Source organism: Mastigoproctus giganteus, chromosome 5 (assembly GCF_048544385.1).
Source record: "Mastigoproctus giganteus isolate SK-2022 chromosome 5, ASM4854438v1, whole genome shotgun sequence".
NCBI lineage: Eukaryota > Metazoa > Arthropoda > Arachnida > Uropygi > Thelyphonidae > Mastigoproctus > Mastigoproctus giganteus.
Window position 1 is genome coordinate 19,751,123 of NC_143579.1, and position 26,582 is coordinate 19,777,704.

Consider the following 26,582-nt stretch of genomic DNA (forward strand, 5'->3'; position numbering starts at 1 on the left):
CAGAAAAACAATGTTTGATTTGTTTTGGTTTCTAGGAGGATCGCTTTAAAATCGGTGACGAGGCGCCAGTGCATACTGCTTCTGTAAATTGAATGTATATACTGTGATCCGTTAGCTGTTTGGCGTGTTACATAAACTCGAATTTAAAACCTGTGCAATTCTCGCTCGAAAATTAACTTCGACACAGTGCGAAAACTAGTGTGGACAGGAAATGTTCCTCAATTTCCACTAGAGATGGCAAACAAACCATAGCTTTCCACTCACTGTGTGAGAGAAGAGCGAATATCCACCGTGCCACCCGCCAGCGTCACGCAATGAACAGTAGTTGAATCGCAATTTATAGTTTTCACTGAAATTAAGATTAATTCACTGACAATCGGTTCAGATATCCTCCTTACATGGAAATATAACTTACATATGGCTGTTTTAATAAGCACAGCTGCCCACATCAAAGGTTATCTTCAAATGAGAACATTTAATTAGATACACGATGTTGTGGAGAACACAATAGCAGACTGATGGATGCTGTAAGTTACTCGATAGCCTGGAGTCAATAACAAAGAGGAAACACGTGTCCGCTTCCTTGTGACAGATACAGACATGCATAGCTGTTCAAACAGAAATACGGGAAGTTTCGTCGCACGTCGTACGCATAACAAGTACCTTCACTTGATCCAGAGACAAATTCACATCAGAACATGCTGAAGGCGTAGAAATAGAGATGCGCAGTAAAGAAACTGTGACAAAAAAAGCTGATGGAAACTGCTATAATATTGTTCGAAGAGAACAATAAGTTTCGGTTTTTGTATCCAAAATAAAGAAACAAAATTGGACTGGTGTTCTAACGTTTGAATACGTTATCCTTTCGCGGTCTTAAAATCACTACTTTTTTCAATGACAGAAGGCAGGTTAAAGCTCTATTCCAAATAAAAAATTGAACTTTCTGAACGGCTTTCAACCTTTTCTTATTCTCATATAAATTCCATGCGTTTCATAATCTCCTCGAAAACAGCAGCCATGCGCTCATACAGCATCCTTACCTGCATTATACCTCAGAGTATACGTGGTACGGAAGGAGCACTCCACTTCATGGAAAGAGTAGGTGTACCTAATAATATGGCCACTAGTTGTGGATAATGCATTAAAATCTCTTGTGCGTGTTGGAACACGTCAATCTTTATTTCCCAGTGTTCAATCTTCTTTCGTCAGGTATGCACACTTTGGTAAGCTTGAATTTTATATCTGCAACCACCTTGTGATATTTTTTGAGCTTCTGATCTCTCCACGTCCTAATATCCATCAGTTTTTCACTTCACTTCTATTCTTTATGCATCGATTGAAAAACAAATTAAAAGTACTTTAAAAATAGATGAATAAGGAAATATAACTGAACGGCAAACAGATTATTGAAGCAATATCATGTCAACATTTCTGTCACGTTTATATATTTGGCTTTCAGGAGGGATTTCTGTAAATACCAACAATAATTCATTGTCTGAAAACTAAGCAATTTGCAACCGAAGCTGCTAAACCTCGCTTCTCCTTCTACAACATGCTGATGGCATCTTTCTCAACCTCACCGCACTTATAAATCCAGGTTGAACAGCCTGGAGTAATATTTATCGACATCTTGAATCATTCGTGTCGTTCCATTACTGAAGTTTTAGAGCTTTGCTATCCTGTCATTTATTAAAGCCAGTTACCGATGGTTGCAATAAACTGTTCGTTTATGGGGGAAAGCCAAGAGAAGAATTTACTTACTGAGTAGGAAACTTTCTAGTTATGGTACAGCCAGATATAAATAGGAAGCGTAAAAGTTCCAAATTTTTCGAAGAAGAATTGTCTTTAATATTCTAAAATCACATTCAGTTTGATAAAGATTAACAATGTGTTAACTTCAGTCTAGCTTGAGGCATGCTATGTGTATTTGTAGTGGTAAATGATGCAAGAAAGCAAGCTTATGCAGCATCAGCCCCCTCCCCAAAATAACACTTCCCATATCACCTATCCATCCTTTCTAATTGTTTATTTAGTTCTGCCTTGAATTTATTCAAACTACCTACTTCGACAACATCAGATGGAAGTCTGTTCCAAAAATCAACTACCTGATGGCTTAACACAAATTTCTGCACATACGATCTGCAACCATCCTTCAATTTGAATTTATGCACCCTCATGTGCATAGTCTGAGCAAGAGGAGCGATTCCTTTAGTGCCCAGTTTACAACAATCTATTCAGAGCCTTAAACACCAGAATGAGATCTTTTCCCAGGCATGTAGTCTCTAGATGCTGCAATTTGCAGAACTGAAACCCTTCTTGTCAAGAGCACCCTTTTGTTCTCATCACTACTGCTCTTCTCTGCACCCGATTCACATCTTTCTGCAAATGAGGCTTCCAGTCAGTTGTAGCAATTCTTTTGTTTTCAGCACATTTGTTCTGTGGATTGTGAACATATACTAACAGCTGGAATAGTGTAGTCTTGAAATTGCTGTAGGTCTGGTGAGACAACCTTTTGGTTCACTTCAGTATCCAGAATTTGCAGCTCCATATTTTCCTGAGAATTCTTGGTGTTGTAGACCATTTCAACAGCATAGTACAGCTACTGAAATATTCAACTTACTACTGAAGTAAGTCGTGAGGTATTTCTTGACTTTTTTGACGCGAGTTTTACATAAATCTGTTTTCACAACCCAGAATACTCTTAACGTTTTTAGGTATTGAGATTGGGCATGTTTTTGTAAGTTATGTTTGCATTCAGGGTTTCTGCTAGGGATTTGACACTATTTGTGAGGCTCAGTACTTTTTCTACTGAGGCTGTATGTACGGATATTTTTCTGACAGAAACGATTCAACCTGGGATTAAATAGCTTATCTTGATTTATCATGATTTTTTGGAAGGCTAAAAAAGTTAACATACTCCTAGAAAGTCTATTTAGATAACTGTTTTCAGAATTTCTGAATTACTTTTACTAGCTCGCAGATCACCTAAATCGCTCATGGCTATTGTTGTTGTAAAGTTTTAGGAGCATCAGCGATTAAGGCCATATTGCTCCACGTATATTGTCTGGAAATTATTCTGTGGTCGATTTTCTGTTAGCTAGACGAAAATTCCGAGATTTCGGGAGGAAAAACCATGCTATCCTCGTCTGAGATTAACTCAGCCACGTTGTGAAAAAGGTCCATAGAAGTTCTTTCTGTCATCCTCTGGGTGCTCCTGGTACAATATCATCGGCATATGATAAGAGCGCTGCAGTTTGATGCATCAGCGGAATGAATATTGCTGCAATTTTTGGTTATTTTTATTTTATTTTGTTGCCCGGTTCATTTTTCATGTTATTTTTTTTATCACATTTCAAAATTTCATATCTTTTGGTTCTCTTTTCAAATATGCTAATCACTTAGGTCACTAGTTCCCAAACGTTTTTGCCCACTGTCCCCTTGGTTCCATAAAATCGTCCCCAGTCCTTCCCACCGCACTCTATAAAAAGCATTATTCAGATCTGCGGTCTGCATAACCCACCGAAGAACACCACAGAATAAACTTCAAAACGGCAACTAGTTGCACATCTAGTCAAAATCCAATCAAAACTTTTTACTTTAATCAATTCAACAAAATCGAGTGAGCTGATCCAGAGACACCAGCTTTTTAAAGTCTGAGAACCATCTAGCAAAAGTCATATATACCACATTTCTCAACGATTTCACTGTTCAATAAATTTATAATGGGACGGATGGGCTTGAAAAAGTGATACAAACTTCCCAATGTTCGGTGCAAAATCACTCAGCAGGAGCTCTAAATCACCACATTTAGCAATCGGGAGCCGATCTGCTTGCCTCCTGGGGGTGAAGTTGGACAATAACAATAAAACTACTCTCCTCGAAACGTGATGTTGAAATGCAACAAGGAGCTCACACTTACGTCACAAACACAGTGACCAAAGGAAACAGCTCTTAAAGCGTTAAGCAGTAAAACTCTAAACACAAAGCGAGGAAGGTGCCCCCCCGAGACGTCCGGCCAATCACGAATCGGTAATCAACACGCTCAATTGCGATAATCAACACGCCCAGCGCACCACTGAGGCCCCCTTACCTCCGAGAACACCAAGTCAAACCCAGCGCCCCCTGGCGGGTTTCAGCTGCCCACTCCGGAAACCACCGATTCAAGTCAATCGGTGGTTTCCGGAACCTCAACCAATTGAAGTTTGAAACAGAACAACCAGACACTCCATCCCCGCCATAGGCACAGTTCATGGACACCTATATCTGTGCACACATGCCCCGTCCACTCTCCACCGCGCAAGCCAGGCATCTCACCGATCAGGAGCCTGTCCGCCCACTGGTTGCACTGTAGGCGCCGCAGCTCTCGAACCCAGGTCCCACAGGGCAGAGAGACCAAAGCACCACATCCCTCCTTATACCACAAATTTCCCCGACAATATGGAGCATCAGTGCCCAAATCTCCATTTTTACCTCCCAAGCACATTCCTTTATGTGATGCACAAATTCCACCCTCACTCCACCAAGCAGACATTTCAGTCCCGGAACTCACCATTACACAAAGGTTGCCAACTGTCAATTGGAACATAAGCACCACAACAATGGAAACGCCATCTTCTCGTAAAGGACTTAAAAATGTTGAATATTGATGGGTTTCGTTGAATATTTTTACATTTTCTATTCATATACATTTGGCGTTACACTTAAATATTTTAAAATCAAAATATAAATTGTCTTTGGCTATCAATATTTCTACTGCTGGTAATGCATATGATCGTGAGATTTGAAGTAAATCTAATTATACAGAGAAATCCTTGAACACAGAATAAAGAAAAATATAACTAATAAGGCAAATGTGTAGTGCCGTGTGCAATTTTTACAGACTACTTCTAGAAGGATTCTAGAGATAGGAGAACTACAATAACACTAATAATCACGCGCTTCAAGTTTCTGGTTGAGTTCGTTAATAAAGACACTGTTGAGAAGCTTCGAGTGATTGAGTTCGATCACTCTTTCCTCTTTTAACACACCGCCTGTTATCTTTAACGAGGTAATACGAATTCCCTTTTGTACAGGCAGAATTTTAAAGTTGTTGTTTGTAGGTTGCATCATTTATGTAAAATCAGCCAATTAATGTCGAGTATTGTAGCTTTTTTTTCTTTAAAAACAGGGAAGTTAATGATAGTATTTTTTTTTTCAGTTCATTATCCATTAAGACAATTTTCTTCATTTAAAAGGAATTCGTAAGTGATGTTGTAAGAGGATGCTACTTGTTCAGTTTTAGGAAGAGTAAGTGTCATCTAAATAAGGAAATTCTGGTTGATTAAGAAAAACGAGAAAATCTTCACCTCATGGTATAATGAAAGAGTTATTCGCTAGCATCGTATATACAGTACTGCCAAATATTTATACTGAAACCTGGAACTTCCAAAATACCATACTTGATACTACTTTCTACCAAAAGCTTTTGTTACCAGAAAACAATAACACGTTTCGCACATACAGAATTATCCTAACCGCCTGGGGCACAGCTAATTTCAAACAAAATACAAGTGAACGAAGTACTATAAAGATTTTACTGAAGTCCGATCAAGGGGCAAGGATGGTATTTCTCAACGAGACAAATCAAAAGATCTCCCAGTGATATATTCGAAGACTATCCACCATTATTTTTCTCAAATATCCAACATTATTATTCTCAAATTGTGTAGTATCAAGAACACTCATGATTTCGTTTCTGAACTATCAGAGGCAATCTTCCCATCGCATGAAACTTTTTTCAATGATGTAGGTATTCAATATACGTATATACGTATTTCTATTAGTCTGGAAGAAGCAAAATCGCTTTGAACATCGCAAACGACTATAACGCTACATAGAATCCATGGTTAATGACTACAACTTGCATCTCACTGACCTCTTGTCAGAAAAAACCTTCAAATGCCAAGAATTATTTATGCTTATCGAGCTCTGTCCTCAGTACGTCTATCTGCTGACAGAGATTTTTATGGCTTCTATGAAATCCAACTTCGTTGATCAAATTATTCTCAAAGAGAAATTTTGGGATTGATATGTGAATGGTAACATCGTAATTTATAATCATAGTTAACAGGAATTCGCCAACGTCTTCCAAAAACTACTGTTTCCATAGCATCACCAAGTTCAGTCATGGGACTGAAGGAAAATCAGTCTGTTCCGTTTCTGGATATACCGAATATGTTATCAACAAATTCGTTTATAAAAAGTCCACTAATTATAGTACCTTTTCGTAATTTCAATTCTTGCCACTCCCATTCCACTAAGACATTCTTAAAAGGGTGTATTCTTTGAGCCCTCATAATCTTCGCAAAAGACCACTTAACACAAGGAGCTGCAGAATATCAGGAATGTAGAAATTAAAAATTGTAGATCTGACAACGTGATGAATAAGGTCATCGAGACCATCACTAAGACCATTAATGAGTTCTATATCCATGGACGATTTGAGAGTGTGGATAAATCGGAACTAGGTTTCCACTTTCCCAGTGTTTACATATAGTACTACAGGACAATCACCATTCTGTCCACGGATTCTTAATTTCTCTGAGGGACATTCAAGGCTTCACCCAATGTTTGATTCATCACCCATAAGCGGAAACAGGGAATGTACTCAACAAATAGTATCTGAATCTTCTAGGACAATATCGTGGTAGGAGTTAAATCCGATTTGAAATACTGATAAAATTTCAAAGTAGGACGCAGTAATTTAAACAATCTGACATGTTCTATGAACATGTCAGAACATGCTGAAATGTAACGTTCTCTATAAAATACCAATAAATGAAAATATTAAAAATTCACATGGACAAGTGTTTTCCTTTTAATTATTACCATCACCTATCTTTATAGGACAAAGAGTATTTCCTAATCAAAGGTACTAACTAACGTGGTTTTTCACTTTCTTTTAATACATTTACTTTATGATTTTTCAGTTTACCCATGTTGACTTTCATGTCGTATAACTTAAGCAGATCAAAAAAGTTGTTAGATTTTAGACCAGTAATGGTGAAAACCATACTCTCTCAGCCTGAGTTCTGTTAATTACAGTTTCAACGGAAGAAGCCTTAGAATCTTCAAATCTATGATGGAACTCAAACTCCGACCTCCCCAAAGGTGGCAAAACTACTATATCGTCACGGATGGCAAAACAATTGCTCAGGAACATTGGATAATACTCTTGAAAATAGCAATATTGCTGTAAAATATCTCAAATATAAAGATGCACAAGAGAAGCCAAAGCCTTTTCTGCTTATCTGAGCTCAAGATCTAGTACGTAGTTTACTGCTTTGTAAATGTTTATAATCCCAGCAATTTAAAGGGTAATTCATTCGAAAATTTACATTTATTTTCCAAACCCCTTTTAATATCCAGGACACAGTTGTACGTACCCCCATTGGTAATAAAAAAAACTACTCCCTTTGCTTAAGATATGATTTTGTACTGAACAGGAGAAAATTTATACCCAAGTTCATGACGGCTTTGAGTTTCTCGAGGCTGCAAAATATTAAATTTATGTTTTGCTTCAAGCGGCTGTTCGAAGAACTTTATTAGAATTTCTTGTCACGAGCTCTTTACAATACTCCACTTTCCCTCTCCCATCCGTCATTTTCCCGGGGGCGTAAGCGAATGATGACAACCAGATTTCGCAAGAAGTGCAAGGTTACCAATATTGACAGCCTCCGCTGAAAGGATTAGATTAAAAGGGCATTTTACAAATACAGTATGCTTGCGTGTACGTTTTATTTACTTTTGTTGTGACCACATTAAAAGTCCCATAGGAACGAGAGGACCTGGGCTAACACCAAACCAATTCAATTGTCAATTGTGTGTCTGTGTTTTAAAGATAGTGCTTTTGATGACTTCCATTGTCATTATAAAGCAAGCATTAATAGAAATTCAAAACAAATCCAAAGCCGTTTTCCAGTGCGTGATTTAAATCTGCCAAATATTCCATATTTGTGAAGCTCAGCTGGCTCGAACATGAGCTTGCTAAATTCTCTATCTGGGACAATGCTAGTATGTTAAAATACTAATTAACGTTTAGATGTATATTAATTATTCAATTACTGAGCACATAACCAATTGTTATGTGCAAAGAAATAAACATTAATAATATAAACATTATAAATTAAGTCATATAAGTTGAGATGGATGACTTTCAAATATGGAGGCTAGCTACTTCGGTGACCCCGGACAAGCAGCGCCAGCTACTATCAGAGAGTGGCGGGACAAACCTAGTAAATTGTCCCTAAAAAATGCTACACAAGCTCTACGACAGTGCTGGGACAGTGGCGAGCCTGTGCCGTCACCTTAATTAAACTGACCATGAGGGAGGGCAGCAGAACCCCTCATCATCACCTGAAGGCAGAAAATGGGCTTGGTTTTAGAGTGAATTTGCAGAAGCACCCTAGCATATTCAAAACTTTGGTTCTGCTACTGCGATGTGGAGAGCAAGGGGAAACTACCACAATAACTATCCTATATTTTAGCACTCATGAATTTTCCACACATTCCTTCAGCGGGTGACTCCAGCGGGACCTCGGCCAGTCAAGCGCCAGGTGTCGTGTCCGGTAGGAGGAAATGTAAAGCTTCTCAGGCCGTCAACCAACGAAATCCTTACACAAACGTTGGAACATGGAACATCAGAATTCTGTTCCAAACAGGAAAGTTGGAATGCATTAAAAAAGAAATGAAACTATACCAACTCAAAGATTAGGACTAAGCAAAGTCAGATGGAACGAAGGAGACTTCTGGAGTGAGGAATTCAGAGTAATTCACTCTGGCACCACAAATGGACAAGGAGGCGTAGCGCTAATTACGAAAAGAAAAATCTGAAAAGAAATAACTGACATATGAGTCATATAGGAACGAGAATAATAACAGCAAGAATAACAGCAGCACCAACAGACATTTATATGCCAACGTCAAACCATGATGACCAGGAAGTAGAAGACATCTATGAACAACTGGAGGAAATACTTAGGAACACACCATCAAAACTCAATGTGACAATCATGGGAGATTGGAATGCATTGGTAGGAGAAAAAAGAGAAGACAAGATCACTGGAAATTACGGACTGGGAAACCGAAATGAACGAAGACAGCATCTTGTAGATTTCAGCAGACAAGAGAAATTTATTATCACATACACATGGTACAAAGTTCCCAAAAGAAGAGGGTATACATGAAAGAGCACAGGTGACTCAAACAGGTATCAGCTAGATTATATCCTAGTAAAAGATAGATACCGAAATCAAGTCAGAAAGTCCATAGCTCACCCAGGCGTAGATGCAAATAGTGATCACAATCTTGTAATGTTAAAGAGCAGACTAAAATTTAAAACACTAAAGAAAATGAGCAATAGGAAAAAAATGGAATTTAGAATTATTAAGACAAGAATAAGTAAAGCAAAAATTCAAAAACACAATAGGCGAAGCGGTACAAAAAAAAAAACCTTAACAAAAGCCAAACAGTAGAAGAAAAATTAAAGTTTATTAAAAAAACTATCACTAGAGCAACAACAGAAATTGTAGGCTTCAAAGGAACAGAAGCGAGGAAACCTTGGATCTCCCAAGAAATTTAGGCAAAAGTAGAGGGGAAAAAGGAAATGGAAAAACATCAACACTGACGAAGGTGCAGAAAAACATAATGAATTAAGGAATGAACTACAAAGAGAGTGTTCGCAAGCTTGGGAAACGTGGTGGAGCGAGAGGTATAGAATCATTGAAGATCTAGATAAAAAAAGGCAGATTAGATCTATCTTTCAACTAAATTAGACAGTTCAATGATATCCACATCATTGTGAGAGTCCACATTTGGTACTGTAATGATTTCAATGCTAATTTCTACTGGAAATGTAGAAATTAGCATTGAAAAACTGGGGCTGTTCTGGAGAGTATAAGTGATTTTAGCAGAATTCTTCATAATGATCGTGAGGTTCATAGATTGCAGGTATTGGATAACGGTTTTCAACGTATTGCGAGACAGGAATTGCAGCAATATTGAGTTTAAAAACAAAAATCAAAGAAAATTAAAGTCTTGTCTACATGCAGTTTTCTTGACAAAGGAATGATAATCTTCTGAGAATGATTTTCAAGGAAAGCCTTCCAGATGTAGAGTAGCTCCTTCCAACTCATCCTCCAGTGTTCAAGTAGTGATACATAGGTACATCAGCGACGTTTCAGTAAATCCAGCGGTGGCCCATATATGCACGAGTCCGTTAGTTTCCACTTCGAAATTTTCATGAACCGCAAGTATTTCTTTGCAGAACATTATAAATCAATGAAGGACTATCGTTGGCTATGGCACATCTTCAAGCGACATGATTTAAATGAATTTCAAAACATATGATCCACTATAAAACCCAAGGCAGAAATAAAACAGGTGCACGCACTCTTCACTTAAAACAATTCCCACAAATGGGGGAACAACACAAGACTGTTGTCCAATCTTTTACAGTTACTTACTGCTATGATATCTGACCATGACAATAAGTAGCTGTACGTAAGAAGTTGTCATCCTAACGATTCGGTTTTCTCTGCTAAATTGGGAATCTGAAAGAACAGCTTACACCACATACATGTTGATTCCAACGCTACTGCAACTTCTAGAAGCATTCGTATTGGCTGCTCTTGAAATTGTTATTAGTCATTTAAAAATCTGTGACCGTTCAAGGGGTGTTTAAACTTGAAAAACAAGAAGAAATTTAGAGCGCTTCACAGTCAAAAGGCCATGTGGTAACAGCCTAGTTATTAATACAGAAGCCAGTGCAGGGAAATTGTGTGATGTTACAAACAACAAATTTAGATTAGTACTCGATCTGTTATCCATCGCCTCTGAGAGATTTTTTTTATTCTCAAACCTTTGTTCATTAGAAGAATGGCGGATTTAAAGCTCTGGCAAAAGTACTATTATGCCTTACAACTCCAAGCCCAATGTTCCTGAGCACAGTTTAATCACCTTCTATGTACTATGACGTAAAATCACTGGTATACTACGATGGCGAATGCAAGATGTCAAAATGGGCAGAGTTAACAGACTTCTAGAGCGGAATGATAATAGGGTGCCATGTAAGCAATCGGTCTGTAAATGATATTTCAATGGCACTGAAGATCTCTAGGTGGGTGATTGATGATATGATCTGCAAATGGAAGCAGAAACATTACAAAACAATCCTTAAAACTTGCTAAGCTAATGAAACACGACAAGACAGCGCTGCAAAGAATCGTCCGATTGGAACACATGTCGACGATGTCTTTGTACACTAGGCCCTCAGTGAGACGATTGGAACACATATCAGCACCACTACAGTGCTCAGTACTAATCAGCAGGAATAATGCCAGACTCCGTCTAACTTAGCGTATGGCCCTCCATTCTTGGACTGTAGACCAATGGAAAGCTGTGCTTTGGAGTGACGTATCACGGTACAAGGTAAATCAGTGTGAAGATCATACCTTCGTGTGGCGGATGTGCGGAGAAAGCTATCTGCCGGACTGTATCTTCCCGACAAAAGTTTGCTGAGTTAGCGCCATGCCTGGGCCTGTCTTTCATGGTTTTGCTTAGGACTATTAGATGGGTTTGACAAATCCATGACTATTGAGGTCTGTATAGACATTCTGGACAATAACATATATTGCCTACATTGTGGTAGCAAGTTGGGGAAGGACCATACCTATATTATCAGGACAACGATCAGTGTCAAGCTGCTCGTGTTGTGATGAACTCGTTTGAGGACAAGAGTGTCGAAAAGTTGGACTGGTCAACCTGATGCCTTGACTTCAGTCCTGCAGAGAACTCCTAGAATAAATTGAATCGACGGATGCGTGTAAAGAGAGAACACCCAATAAACAGAGATGAACTGGTCGCCCCTTTGAATGCTGAATAGCGGAAAATGTCAGAGGACATTTATAAGCACCTGCATCTGTATCTGGTTACTTATATTTATAGATGCATTCAGTTTAATACACCCAGATATCCTCACTCAAAATCTGAACATCAGCAACTTGGCTTCGATATTTAGTAAGATTAAGTTACAAAAAATATCTGGTTGCTGATTTGTCACCAAACCAAGGATTTATCAACACCTAGATGTATGGAATTATTCGAGCTCGAAAAGTACGTGCAGATAAAATCTGCGAAATCTACCTTTACTTGAATACCCAAGGAAATTCAAATATACCATTTCGACGATTAACTGACCAGGAAATAACAACTTCAGCGTTTATTCAAATTAAGGACAGGTGTTAGCATTACAGTCTAATCTAAATATTTTTGATATCGTATCACTAACTGTCATGTAATCACTTTTAAAGACTGGCCCAGGATGACCAAGCTAACTTTGCTTCCAACCAGTTTTAAACTTTGCAGAAAATAGGTTTCTGTGTTAAATTTTCATTTAATATTAAATTTAAGAAATTGGCTATAAACAAATTATGTAAGCACTAGAAACATATCACGTGACGAAACCCCGACAAGATTATCCGTGCCACTTGTTTATTAGCAATTATAACTCCTACTCTATTAAATTTCAACTTTAAAAATAGGTAAATCGAATGATGCTAATTTGATATTAAGTAAATTCTAAAGCGTCATGTTGTATTTTTGAAAGTTTCCTAAAGTATTCTTAACTGAAACAGAAACAGGACTTATTGATTTTCTTGCGTGACCGACTTTCAATTTAGAGATCCATCCCATTAAAATAATTGAAGTTGGAATGAATCTGCCTACTTTCCTTTTCAGAGTCCTATTCTATAAAGGCATAAGTGATGGCATTAACCAAGCAGACAATGTAAAACATTTCGTTAATGATGTGATCATTTCCCGGACCAGCCCGAACTGGGTTAATGACGAGACATTATCGGTCTACTGTAATTCTACTTTGAAATTTCGAAACAGCTCGGAGCCCAACAAACACATGATGGAAATTGTTATACCCAACAACACGAAGTATTTTTGCAGAGACCCTAAATGTTAATCGATGCACTGGCAACTGACAGCTGCGATAACCACCTGCAGTTACTCTGATAGTTTTAAGTATTTGGGTAATTGAGCAGGTGTTGCAGCCCAAGATCGATGCCATTTTGTTAGACAAAATCGTCAAGGTTTGTTACTTGTCCAGGACATTAGAACATTGCTTCATGTGTCTAATTTAATAAATAAATGTGTAAAAATCGCAGCAAAGCTCTGACAATACAAAAAAGATACATAAATTGTAAAATAAATTACTCTTCAAGTGTATTCAGCCTAATTTCCAAAACAGGATTGGTCATCTTGAAATAGCATGCTCACTACTAAATTACAAGCTCCTCTTATTAGGACTCTTGAGTTTGTATAAAAAAATGGAAAACTTGAAATATGAAACTCGATTAAAATTGCAGTGTAATAGGTATTGTAAAATGATTTGCTGCACTTAATAAAGCAACTGAAATCACACAACCGCCCACATGGGCACCTTCAGTAACACGTAGAATGTCAAGACTGCAGCTGATTTCATTCCAAGTGGTTTGAAACATCTCTTGAGAAATGGAAGTCCCTGCCCGTTCAATCCGGTCTCTTTTTAACTCTATGATGTTGTTAACGTTTTTTTCACACACCTTTTCTTCTTACTCCATTCAAAGAAATCCATAGGTGTGATATCCGGGCGACGAGGAGGACATGGAATGGGACCATCCGGAATGATTCATCGGTTAGAAAAAATTTTATTGAGGAAATCGCGCACATGCAAGCTCCAAGTGGGGTGGTGCCCCCCATCTTGCTGATAGAACACATGTGGCTGCATATCTTGCCAACTGTATGAGAAAAAACTCATTTAGTTGGGTTGATAACTGCAGAGAACCATTTTAAGATACCAATTACAATACTTGTTAAATCCAGCTTCATAATCAGGTGAATCATTTATAGACACCTGTATCCCACTCGATGCAATATTCATAAGTTTGAACTTTTGGATAAATCATGTCACTGATGATATATGCAGAGTAAATTCATGTTTGCGTAAAAGTCGGTATCCAGCAGCCAGACAACACCCTAATGGGCTCTAACGTTAGTAATGGAATTAGCCATGAATCCTGGTGGTACTGAAGGAAAATCTTTAGCATCGGGACAACTTCACTAGAGAAATATTAACTTATTTATTTAGTCTACAAGCGTACAAGAAGGTGATTACTTACTATTCCAAATGTAGCTAAAATATCATAATATGGTTACCCGCGAACAACTTCGTCCACCCATGTGTATTATATCCATAAATTGCGTGTTTCAGCTGGTCGGTTTACCTGTTTTGCTAAACGAAAATCCTTGCAGCCAGAAAAGTCCTCGAATTGTTAAATAGTTATATTGGAAGATTTGGATTACTAATAATAAACTGTAACCTTTGTAAAAGCTGCGTTCTAGTTAACAAGCTTAGAAACCTGCTGCCATCTATCGGTTGCATCTCCTCCGCTTGTCCAGATCATTTTACTGTAAGGAATTTAATCCTCTCCTAATGTAGGGAATTACTCCGCTCCTAATTCGAGTTCAATTAATGAGACATAACTGCCCGTGGGGGCTCATCGCTGAAGACCTCTCTCTCTCACTCCTCTAGATTTCTCCACCATAACACGGACAGGAACTTGTAGGACACACACTAAGTGAGTGTTCTGTTCTCCTGTAATCAAGGCTGCAAGTTCTCAAAGTAGCTTAGCAGACTTGCGTAGAGGATTAAGGAATGCTGCAAGTTTAATGGGTTTACAGGTAGCTGGACAATTTGTACTCATGCGCAAGTGAGAGGCGACAATTGGACTTTACCCATTCACCACGTTGCGTGGATATTTAGAAAATTTCGCAGCCTAAGGCGATTTTAAAACTGCGCTACAAGCTGGATCAACTGTCTGCGCGTGTTTAACTCCTTCTAATGCCAATTTTAAAATTACTGCGCTATTTTAGATAAAATAAAAGAAATGCAGATACAGTCCATAACCCTACGAGATTATAGAATTATTTTAAAATCGTATGTAATAACTTGCATTCGGCAATCGTAGAAAAAAATATATGAAGTACTGGTAAAACGTGAAGTTATAGTAGAACATGCATTTGGGATGACCGTGATTCTAGCTCGTGTGAATGCTAAAAAAAACACAGAAAAACTGGAGACTCACTTCTAAGGTTAAACCAATATGAAGAGTAGCTATCAATCGCAACCCCCCTCTTCATTATTTGGAGCCACAGAGCTATCCATCTCGGAATTTTACCTCTGTTCCAAACTTGCTCCAGCTCGCACTGTAATCTCTCATGAGAGACAGAGGCAAATGCTTTGCAGAAAACAGTCAAAACTATTTCCTACGTCCAGCTCATAAGTAACTGACTGAAAATAGCTAAACAGATTAGTTAAACGTGATTCTTCCTTAATAAACTGTGCAGTTTGTCCTTCAGAACGCTACTTGCATGTAAATGTTCACCTTAATTATTGCACTCTTAAACATTGTCACCACAGTTTTCCCCTACCACTAAAGTCGAACTGCCCGGTCTGTAGTTACCTACTTAGAACCGTTTTATATATTGCCTGCACATTTCGAGTCTGATGATACCCTCATAATTAACGTTAATGGATCAATGAGCAATTTCGCCGCAGCCTTCAAAATTACTGGGTATATGCCATGAACGCCTAAGGCCCAGGGGTCTTTAGAAGTTTTCCAATAAACAATCACCCGTAGTTTCGAAATTATTAATATCATTATACCTCGGCCTCAATCGAACAGCTTCTTCTCACCACGAACAGTCTTTCAACAGTAAAGGTCAATGCGAACTACCCGTTCAATTCTTCCACAACATCAGGTGAGTAATCTAAGAGCTTCCCTCAAATCTTATCACATCAAATCATATGAAAAACGCTTGCCTTTTTAGTCGGTGCTTTCTCATACTCTCGTCATTTCTCTCTAATCTCCCCCTTCCATCTTTTCCTGCTGTAATAAGAAATGTAAATTTTAAATGTGTTAATGCAAACGGTTTATATTAAAACTTTATTTTACGAAATTACAGTATAATACAGTACAAATATGTAAAATCTTTGAACGAATAAAGAGAAACATGTACATCAACAATCTGTTATAATTGCCAAGTGCAAAAGGAGTTAAAACGAGTCTGTCCAGCAGGGAAGGTTCCTGAAACATTTCAAGCTTAGTAAACTTCTCAGAATAATGCGGCCCTTAATGATTTTCTCACTTACGTGAAATGCCATCAACTTTTTAATAACGCTATCGCCATTTTAACGAGCATACTTCATTAAAAATATTTTAGACACGCATAAATGAGTGAAGGAAAGGCGAAGAGCGTAGAACAGATGTTGTACCTTACCGTTATGGAAAGTTATGGTGCTTTTACACCTTTACCTGATGTTTCTGTCAACAGGCAATTAATGCACGGGACAACTTGATTTATTTTAAAGAGATATCAGAAAAGTAAACACGTTTATTCATTCAGAAGGCGTTAGCGTTCACCACAAGGACAAGGCCAGGAATACTACGCATGACAGAATTAATAAATTTTCATACGCCGAATGGCCACTTTATTAGGGGCAATTACTCTGTTTCACAAGATTAGCATTAGTAGAGGCATTAGTGTGATGTAAGAAAGCAAGCTTATACAGCATCAGTCAAAAAAAAAAAAAAAAAAAAAAAGACCCTTCCCATTTCACCCCTCCATTCGCTCCAAAAGTTCGTTCAGTTATTTAAGCTAACAATTTCCACAAGGACAGATGGAAGTCTGTTCCAGCAATCAACCACCCTCTGGCTAAAAGCAAATTTCCGCACATCTATTCTACAACTGTCTTTCCTCAATTGAATTCATGTCTCCTCAGGCTATTACTCTGGGCAAGAGGAAGAATCCCATCAGCATTGAGCTTGCTCAAACCATTCAAGCCTTAGACACCTCGAGCACCTCTCAGGTGCCTAGTCTCCAGACGCTGCAATTTATTTGCCGAACTTCAGCCTTTCTTGGTGACAGCAACCCTTTTTTCTCCCTCACCAATCTTGTCGTCCTTCTCTGGACTCGTTTCAGCAGCTTTACATCCTTCCTAAAATAAGGGCTTCAGACCTGTGTGAAGTACTAAAGGTGTGACCTGACCTTTGCCTTATACAAGGGGATAATCACCAAAAGTACCAAAACAACATCACGTATTCATACCATGCAATGTAAAGCATCTGGACAGATATATAGGAAACAGACTCATACGCCCATACGTATTATGTCCATAAATTGTGTTCTCTGGTCGGTTTGCCTGTTTTTTTGGATGAAAATATCCTACTATAGTGCTCTCTTGGCCCTCGTGTGTAGCACAGTTGGTTGGATCGCTGTCCTCCCCACCGAGTGGAAAAGACTCAAGTTCGAATTCCGTCGATGATAGGAGGAATTTTTATGGTACTTTTTTCACAACGTGGCCGAGTTAGTCGGTTTCAGGCGAGGACAGCATGGTGTTTTCTCCCGGAAACTCGGGTTTGTCGTTCAGATAACATTAAATCGACCTGAGAACACACGCAATTTACAGACAACATACACTGAACAATATGGCCTTAGTTACCGATGCTTCTATAACAACAGCAAGAACAGCGTGCGCTCTTGAGACCGACTAACTCAGCCACGGTCGAAAGTACTCATCTCATTAATGGGATTCAAATCCAGGCGTTTTACACACAGATGGACAGGATGGTAATAATATCCGCTGTGGTACTTGCAATGATAGATTCGTAGGGATGCATTATGTGTAAGATTCAGTGCGAGTCTGGAAAAGACAAAGGATTTTGTGCCAAGATTTCTATGTTTCCTCGGTGGTTTAGGTCGAAACTGAAAGAATTCGGCAAAGTTTCAATAATTATCCGTCTTCGGAAGAAATGCCTGGAGGAGATTCAAATTGGCTTTGTTAGCTGACTTCAATTTTAAGGCAAAGTTAGTGCATCGGGTTTAATTGGGACTGACTTTAAGAAGCGTTATTGTTGTAAGCTGTACGCTTAATATACGCCAGGGGCATACAAGGAGCAAAAGCACACACAAATGATGCGCAAGGAGGAGGACAGATGCAGAGTAGTTCATCCTTTTCACAAGCTCAAAAACGGCCAATAACAAAAGACAATTAAATAGTGTAATAGAACCAATATATTAATGATGTCATTACATTCCAGCATCATTACTAATACCAATAATTTAAATTATATAACATATATCCCTCACGGGATATAAAGTATAAACCTTTTTACATAACACGTATGCATTTTTTTTTAATAACCATCTAAAGGGGAAATACTTAAGGATCATCTTAATTGGAAATATAATCTTAAATGTATTGAATAAACTTACAGCCATATGCCCTCATTATTTAAATATATTTATACTAAACACATTTTAATAAAATACTTAAAATATTCTAAAATGTCGAATAAAAGATGTTCATACTAAACATACAGTGTTTTAAGAACTTTCTATGTCCTCGAATCAGCCTTAAAAGAATCGATTTAAGCGGTGTCCTTTTGACCCTAGTGCATTCGTTCTCATTCAAGGAACCTAATTTATTTTCATGGGATTTAAAAATGATTAAACCTCTTCCTTTCCAAGCTAACACCCTTTTAACAGTATATAGGTAAATTGTATTTTCTTTCTAATTTATTAATGTCAATAAAATCTATCGGTTGCAGGAATTAAGCATTCCACTAACACATCAGTAACCCAATTTACCTTAGCTGGCACTCTTGTTTTATCCCACTTAAGTCCGAAAAGGCCATTTTTCTCCGCAGAAATCACATTTGTAAAGATTTTCTCTGGAGCGATGCTCCTCTGCCAAATTCCTTTCGATAGCACCATTTGTTTTTATATAAGTTTTTCTTGTTAAGGCGATGCTAGAGACAATCGACTTAATGTTTTAGTGAAAAATGGTTCAATCGCACATCTAATAACTAGATGGAATCTTTCTTTGGTTCTCATTCATCTGGAGTAGCTGGGTATCATCTTGATGAGGCTAAAGATAAGATGCAGCTTACAAGTACTTAGCTATACGTATATCAGCACATAGCGATTTATTTGCTCCTTTCTATTGTCATAAGGACAGGCGCACAGGTTCTGTTCAGGCACCAAAGGAAAGCAAAAGTAAACTTCACTTCAAGCAAGCTGCTGTATCTGTCATATTTTGTAAAAGGTATTCATACATTTACTGTTTGTTCTCGCAGTAAATTTGAAAACAGTTTGATCAATGATATTCCAATTCGAATAATTCTAAGCGAATATTCTTATCACTTTTCAATAAGTATTTCTTTCAGTTAACAGCAACACGCCATCCATTTAAAATTGTCTCCCTTTATTCCAATTCTGTTGTTCGTCATCTTTTGATATCAATTTCTGTACACCAGTGATCATTATGCAACTTACAGGATTCCTCTGTGAAAAGAAAAATTCATCTTATATTAATGCGCCTGTTTTACCAGAACATCCAGAAATTAAAATAATGTGAAGTTATTGACCTATAATTGACTTATGATTGAAGGTTGAAAAGACAATCATATGACCACCGTTCCCATCACGAGGATATTAATTACATTTCTGTTGTCATGATTGCCTGTTGTCTGAGAACATACAGTCACATCAAGGAATGGTAACTTTTTTGCCCAACTCTGCAATGAGTATTCTTTTATTTTCAATTGTTTCCGATACAGAAGTTACTGTGTTATCCCCATCATATATCATTTTCTTCCACTTTGAAAATGCTTCCCTACGATGACACCTACAAATTCATTCTGCACAAGACACCTTTTACCATTTTTCCTTCATTTCAATAAATTTCTCAGAGCACGAGTTTTTTATGAGACACTTGGATATTCGTGCACAACAGCATAAAATAGCTCTTGAAATAAAACTAATGCAGTAAGATTTGATTTAGATGGAAAGTTCTTGGGCATTTATCATTGTCACATTTCTTTCGGAGTTTTGGAGATATTTTTAAGAGCGCGTGAAAAATATAGAGAACTTTATGATCATTCCCTGTTGTCTAAAGTCACTTTAGCTATAAAATTGGACTAGAATTCTCCAACAGCGCCCAAAGCCAGACAGCTGTATCTCCCATTGAGAAACATAAAACATAACACCTGTCACTATATTAAGTCATGCTAACGGTAGAAAGCACTGGGCACACACAAATCTGTCATTATTTCCATGATTTTCTGATTATTAGTACACAAGATGGCTCTTGAGAACAGGGTGGACAGAATGGTGCCATTTTTATTTATTCTTAGGATATAACAGGGCTCGATTTTCCGAACCTGTTAACGAAATGCAAAAAAGCCAAAAATATTTTAAGGATGTACCATCATGGCTTTGATGGTACATCCTTAAAATATAGTCAATGACTCCATAGTCAATCAACATTTCCACTGTTGATTGACTATGGAGGCGATCACCTTTGAAAATGTTGATTTTATTGATTTAACTCTGAAAGCTCCGATCTAACTTTTATTGCTTTTAACTAAGTAATATTTATATATACTGTATATTTTTTAATTTTAACTGTTTATTATTTTTATAGTTTTATTAGAGTATTTTTTTATATTAAATGTACAATTATATTCTGCATTTAATTTAATTTAATTTTATTAACGTCTTTGTCAAATATACAGAATACGAAATTACTTTTCCATCATCTTTGAAATTTTTTAGTTCTGATGGAAACTTTTGCTATTTGTTTAAAAAGACAAATTCTCTTCTTGAAATGGGGTATCGATCAAGTAATCAGACATTGTAACACTGAAGGCGGATTGTCATGGAAACTCTTAGAATTCTCAATGTATGACTGAAGACGGACCCCAGTGCTCGAACTAAGATATAAAAAGTGCATGTCGTGAAATATGTTCTATCAAGTATATGGATTATGATGAGATTTTAAACATAAGGAGTTCGCGATGCCCACTGTTATGAAAGAAGAGATTTATTTCTCGACACACGATGGTCGAAAGATCAGGCTATCCAAAAGGAGCTTCTAATGTTTTCGTGAAAAGTCTCCATCGATTACCAGACATCTGTCTCTTCGCAGGCGTCTGCGATTTCTTTCCTATTGGATGAATGTCTTGTCATCAAAAAAGGAGGAGGAGGAGGAGCAAACTTTGTCAATTCATGAAGCCCCAATTCTTTTTAAATGAAAGATGGAAAACCCTAGTTTAGAGTGGCTCAGAAATGTTTAATCTTCAGAGTTTTAAATGTGCTTTATTACGATTTAAATGTGAATGTAGTTCAGCTTTTATTATTAAGGTGAAATAACCAGTTGAACTGAGCTACCTTTCCTCTTTGTAGCTGTAATTACAACCGTTGTGTCCTAAGCACATTTTTTAATTCCTAATTATAAAAATCCTGAAGTCCAATCCTGCTGGGATTTTTACAAATAACAGGGCGGTAATTAGAAATATTCTTCTCGGAAATTTCTGCACAAAGGTGCTACCAGAGATAATTTGCTATTAATTTATTATGAAATGACTTTGGTGAAGCGAGAGAGATTATTATGAACAGAATTAATAACCGAGACCAATTACTTTAAGGCAGTAATGAATATTTAATTGGTAAGTAGCAAAACGAACGGTACAGAAAGTAAGTTCTACTTAAAGGTAAAATTAGAAATGGTTGACATTAAAAAATCGGGTTGTGGAAATAATTAAAAGCAAATACACGTACGTGTATTTGCTTTTAATTATGGCCTATTACAATGGCGTATTTAAATGATTTTATGTCCCCTTCCAGCACACGAAATTTATGAAACATTAATAAACCCTTTAATTATGTTTCGTAATTAAAATGTTTTATTTATTAAAAGTTAAAATCAAGAATTCGTTTTGAATTTACATTTTCTTACAATTAGAAACAACCACGTTCGTGCGTGTGTAAAGTTTTTATGATGTAATTTTAATCGTTGCATAAATGAATGAATGCTTTTATTTAATCACATAGTAATGTTCGAAATAAGGAAATCAGAAATAAATTAAATTAAGGAAATCAGAATTTTGTTAAAAATTATTTCTTGGTTGAACTACGATATCGAATCCAAGGAACTGAGAGAGATCTACCAAATGCACCGTTAATATATCCATTTATTTCATATTAATATGGTTTTTACAATAAAAGTAATTTAAATTACAACTAACAAAAAGTTGGACTTATTTTCATTTAGCAACATCACGTGGCATTACGAAATCTAAACTACTTTTTATTTCTGAAAATCCCAAACCGTAAAAGGTATTATTTATTAATTATTATTTAATGTTCAGAATTATTTTTAGGTGAACAGCTACTTTTATATTTTCGTTCAGCACTTTATATAGCCTTTAAAAATATTTTGAATTAAATAAGACCCAACTGCATCCGTAAGCGAAAACTCGATACCATTAGAAAAGCGAATCCGTTGCTACCTCAATTAAGGAACAGAATATTTTAGTATTTAAAATAATATTCAGTTAGCATGAATTAAAATAGCATTTACTAGAATTACTACGCATGTATATTGAATGAACAACAACTTAAATTTCCTAAAAAAGATATATTCTGAATTAAATAAAAAATTAATTTTGAGCCGGTCACAAATTATTATCACAAATTTATATTTTTGGCCATAAATGCAATTAATTAAAATCGGGAAAACTGTATCTTTCTCGCGTTTTTCTTTATCGAAATAAGATTATTTGTAGAAATAGTAATAACAAAAATATATAAATGTCATTTATGAGATTTATCTTTATATATATGGTTATTTTTTCCTGATTAGTTCTATCTACTGGCCTATCTTACGACTTGCTATTAAGACAGATTAGTAGTACTCATTTTGTGTACATGTGGGTTGTGTGTTGGGGTCACAGGCAACGGGTATAGTAATTTAGCCAACAGGAGGCGAAATAAAAATTAGTTGGCAGAAACTGAACGGTAAATGAATGAAGAATATAAAGCTAATGCTCGGATTATCTGGGAGCGAAATTTCCCGTCTGTCCCCAGTTTTCTCTAATCTTTTTCGCAAAATGAAAAGTGCTTTTCACATTGAACATCAGTCCAAATTCATTCCATGCGAAAATAACAGCAAAATAGGCATAGTTTATTGTCTAATATAAGGAATCAAAATTATTTCATTCCTATTGGAACAGCATGGCATTAAGGGCAAGTTTTTACAATGGATAAAAGGGTGGCTGAGTGGGAGAAGAAAGAGAGTGGTAATCAATGGACAGTGCTCTTCGTGGAGTAATGTCATTAGTGGAGTCCCCAGAGTTCAGTGTGGTACCCATTGTTGTTTTTTATATTTATCAATGAAATTTATGAAGGTATGTCAGGCTTAATGTCCAAGTTTGCGGATACAAAGGTTTATAGGGTTGTTAATGACAGTATGCTACTGCAACAGAATCTAGAAAAGTTGGGCAGATGGGCTGAGAAGTGGCAACTGAAGTTTAACATTGACAAATGCAAAGTACTGCAAACGCGTAGAAGTAACCCCAGAGAAACGTACCAACTGTGCGATACTACACTCGGGGTAGTGGAGAATGAAAAAGACCAGGAGATAATTGTGTAGTCAGATATGTAGATTTCTGAGCAGTGCAGACAGGCTGCCAGAACAGGTCATAAGGTATTGTCAATGATATAAAGGAATTTTGCTATTTTGCTAGCAGGGATAAGGAGGTTGTTGCCCCTTTGTATAAGACAATGGTCAGTCCAAACCTTGAGAACTGCTTGCGGGTCCGGAGACCTTATTTTAGGAAGGATGTAGAGTTGCTAGAACGAGTACGGTACGGTACGGAGAAGGGTAACAAGACTGGTGAAGGGAACAAATGGGTGCTCTTTCCAAGGAAGGCTTAATTTCCGCAGATTGCAGCATCTGGAGACTAGGCACGTGCGAGGCGATCTTATTGAGGTGTATAAGGCCTTGAATGGGTTGACCAGGCTCAGTGCTGGTGGGATTCTTCCTCTTACTCAGATTACGAACCTCAGGGAACATAAATTCAAATCGACGAAAGACAGTGGTAGAATAGATATGCGGGAATCTGCCTTTAGCCAGCGTGTGGTTAATTGCTGGAACAAACTTCCATCTGTTGTTGTGGAAGTTGATAGCTTAAATAAATTCAATGAAGAACTGGACAAACCTTTAGAGCAAATGGATGTGTGAAATGGGATTTTTTTTTTCGCTGATGCTGTATAAGCTTGCTTTCTAGCATCATTTGCCTCTCCTAATGCTAACGCTATTTCTAATGCTAATGCTCCTAATCCTAATGCATTATAATGCTATATTCTGATATCTATCAACGTTCATGAAATATGCTGAGTGATAATAAACTCGAAAAATATTAAAGTTGCTTCTATAGCATTTCTGTGTGATTAATTTAAGCCAAAAACGTAAATCATAACTCTGCTTAAAGTTATCGGTAATCTTTTTAGTAAAAAAATACACTAGGATACATTTTTAGTATTTTATAGTGAGACTATGCTAATTATTATGATAATAATGAAATGGCTTTAATATTTTTCATTAAGCGATGACAACATCGCTTAATGTTGTCATCACTTAATGAATTTTCATTACCTAATACATTATTAAAGGCTACAAAGATAAACTCATTTTAAAAGCACGACTTTTATGTGCGAATCAAGAAAATTTCTTTTCCGCGCATCCGTTAAATTCTTTAGTTTCACGACTAGCGGAACAAACTGGTTATGGCAACAAAATGATAATGACCATTCGATGATTGTAGATTACTCAAAATACCATTCTATGCCATCATATTAAGTCAATGATAATGACCTTAAGAGTAGGATGAATAACTGTTATTATATAGGGATAAGCTTGACAGATGTCCTGGGAGGATAATCCCACTTGAGAAGTTAATTTTCTCCCACGTATTTTAAGTAATTGAAACGAAAAGGACAGCAGTGTTATAAGCTCAAGAAATGAATGAAAACAACAGAACTGAGGAAAGGCGATCATCACCCCTGCAACCCACTCCACTACTGGAATGCATACACTAAACATGGATCAGGCGAACGTTGAGAAGAAAGAAGACAAAAAATTTAAGTTAACGCAATCAGCGAAGACAATAGAGGCGATCATCACCTGATTGACCTTACGCTCATTCAGGTATGGTTTCTTTGTCGCGAAGGGGACTATATGAACATGGTTGTTAGGGGCTAAGAAAATTGAACGAAAATGTTTAATGCACATGTACATAGTTGGAATTTTGGCAGGAAAAGCAGAAAATTGGCAAAAAATGGAAAGACAGCAGATTGGTTTTGGATAGGAAATGCAAGTCGTGGAAGGCGAAATATTCGCAGGATTTTTCAGTGTAAAGGTCGGCTATTAGATGGTTTTAATCGAACATCCAAGACAAAGTTACATGGTGATTATGTATGTTAATTCGTATAGGGAACTGTGTGTGTACTGTTTGGAATCGATCCGCCTCGATTAAGCCAATCACCCACAGTACGTGTAAAAAGTTACAGAAAGAGTCATAAAGTTAACCTTAGCAGGAAATAAAATAAGCCAGATTGAGAGCCTTTTGTAATAATGGAAAACTGTATGATCTCAAAGAAAGTAGTTTCAGAAATGTTGTGAGTCAGGGAGATTATGAAGAAATAGTTCAGAACTTATAACAGATCGCCCAGCCAGATGTTGTAGTAGGGCTTTAGGAGTATCAGAGACAGAGAACATCTGAGGTCGATTTTGTTTTCTGGACGAAAAACCCGAGTTTCCGGGAGAAAAAACCGTGCTATCCTCGCCCGAGAACAACTAACTCAACCACCTTCTGAAAAAGGCCCATAAAGATGACGTGAGGGATCTTTATGTGGTGGCGATCCTACCAACTGTACTACCCCACGAGGACGCCCAGCCAACATAAGTGAAAAAGCGTCGTATCAGTCCCAAACGAGATTAAAAGTTAAAGTAAGTGTGCTCCAATTTTATTTCAAACGTCAGACACCTTATAGCCAAGACATGATGAACATTGGAAGAGGAGAATATTAAAATTACGTTAATAAATGATACCTGTAACTGTATATCTTTAATTTTGCGTGCATAAGTTTGATTAAGAATTGAAAATGAGAAAAAGGAGACTGTAGATTGAAGGATAAAATTATGCTTAATTATATATTGAAGTTTAGGAGTCTAGATAAAATTGCACAGGACTTGACTATTTAGAACTGTCAGGAAGTAAGAACAAATAAATTGGCCACGTGTATATATTTCGTTCAATAATATGTATGTACTAATATATGTTTTATTAAATTTGCTTGTTGTCTTAACATGGTGGGTGGTTGATCTTTCAATGTTCTGCTAACCACCTGGTTCATGCACACACCCCCTAGATCCTGGAGTTCTGAGAAGTAAGCAATCAGATTCGTATTTTGTGTTCGCATGTGGCTTTAATAGGGGGGAAGCCGTTTTCATACAAGGAAGGTAGAAATATTGGCATTGTCTTGAAATAACACATATACAAAAACAAACGGGCGACCACACACATAACATCCAGTGCCTCAGCAAAAATATGCGGTATATGGACAGCTTACGTGACATGTATTAAAAAATA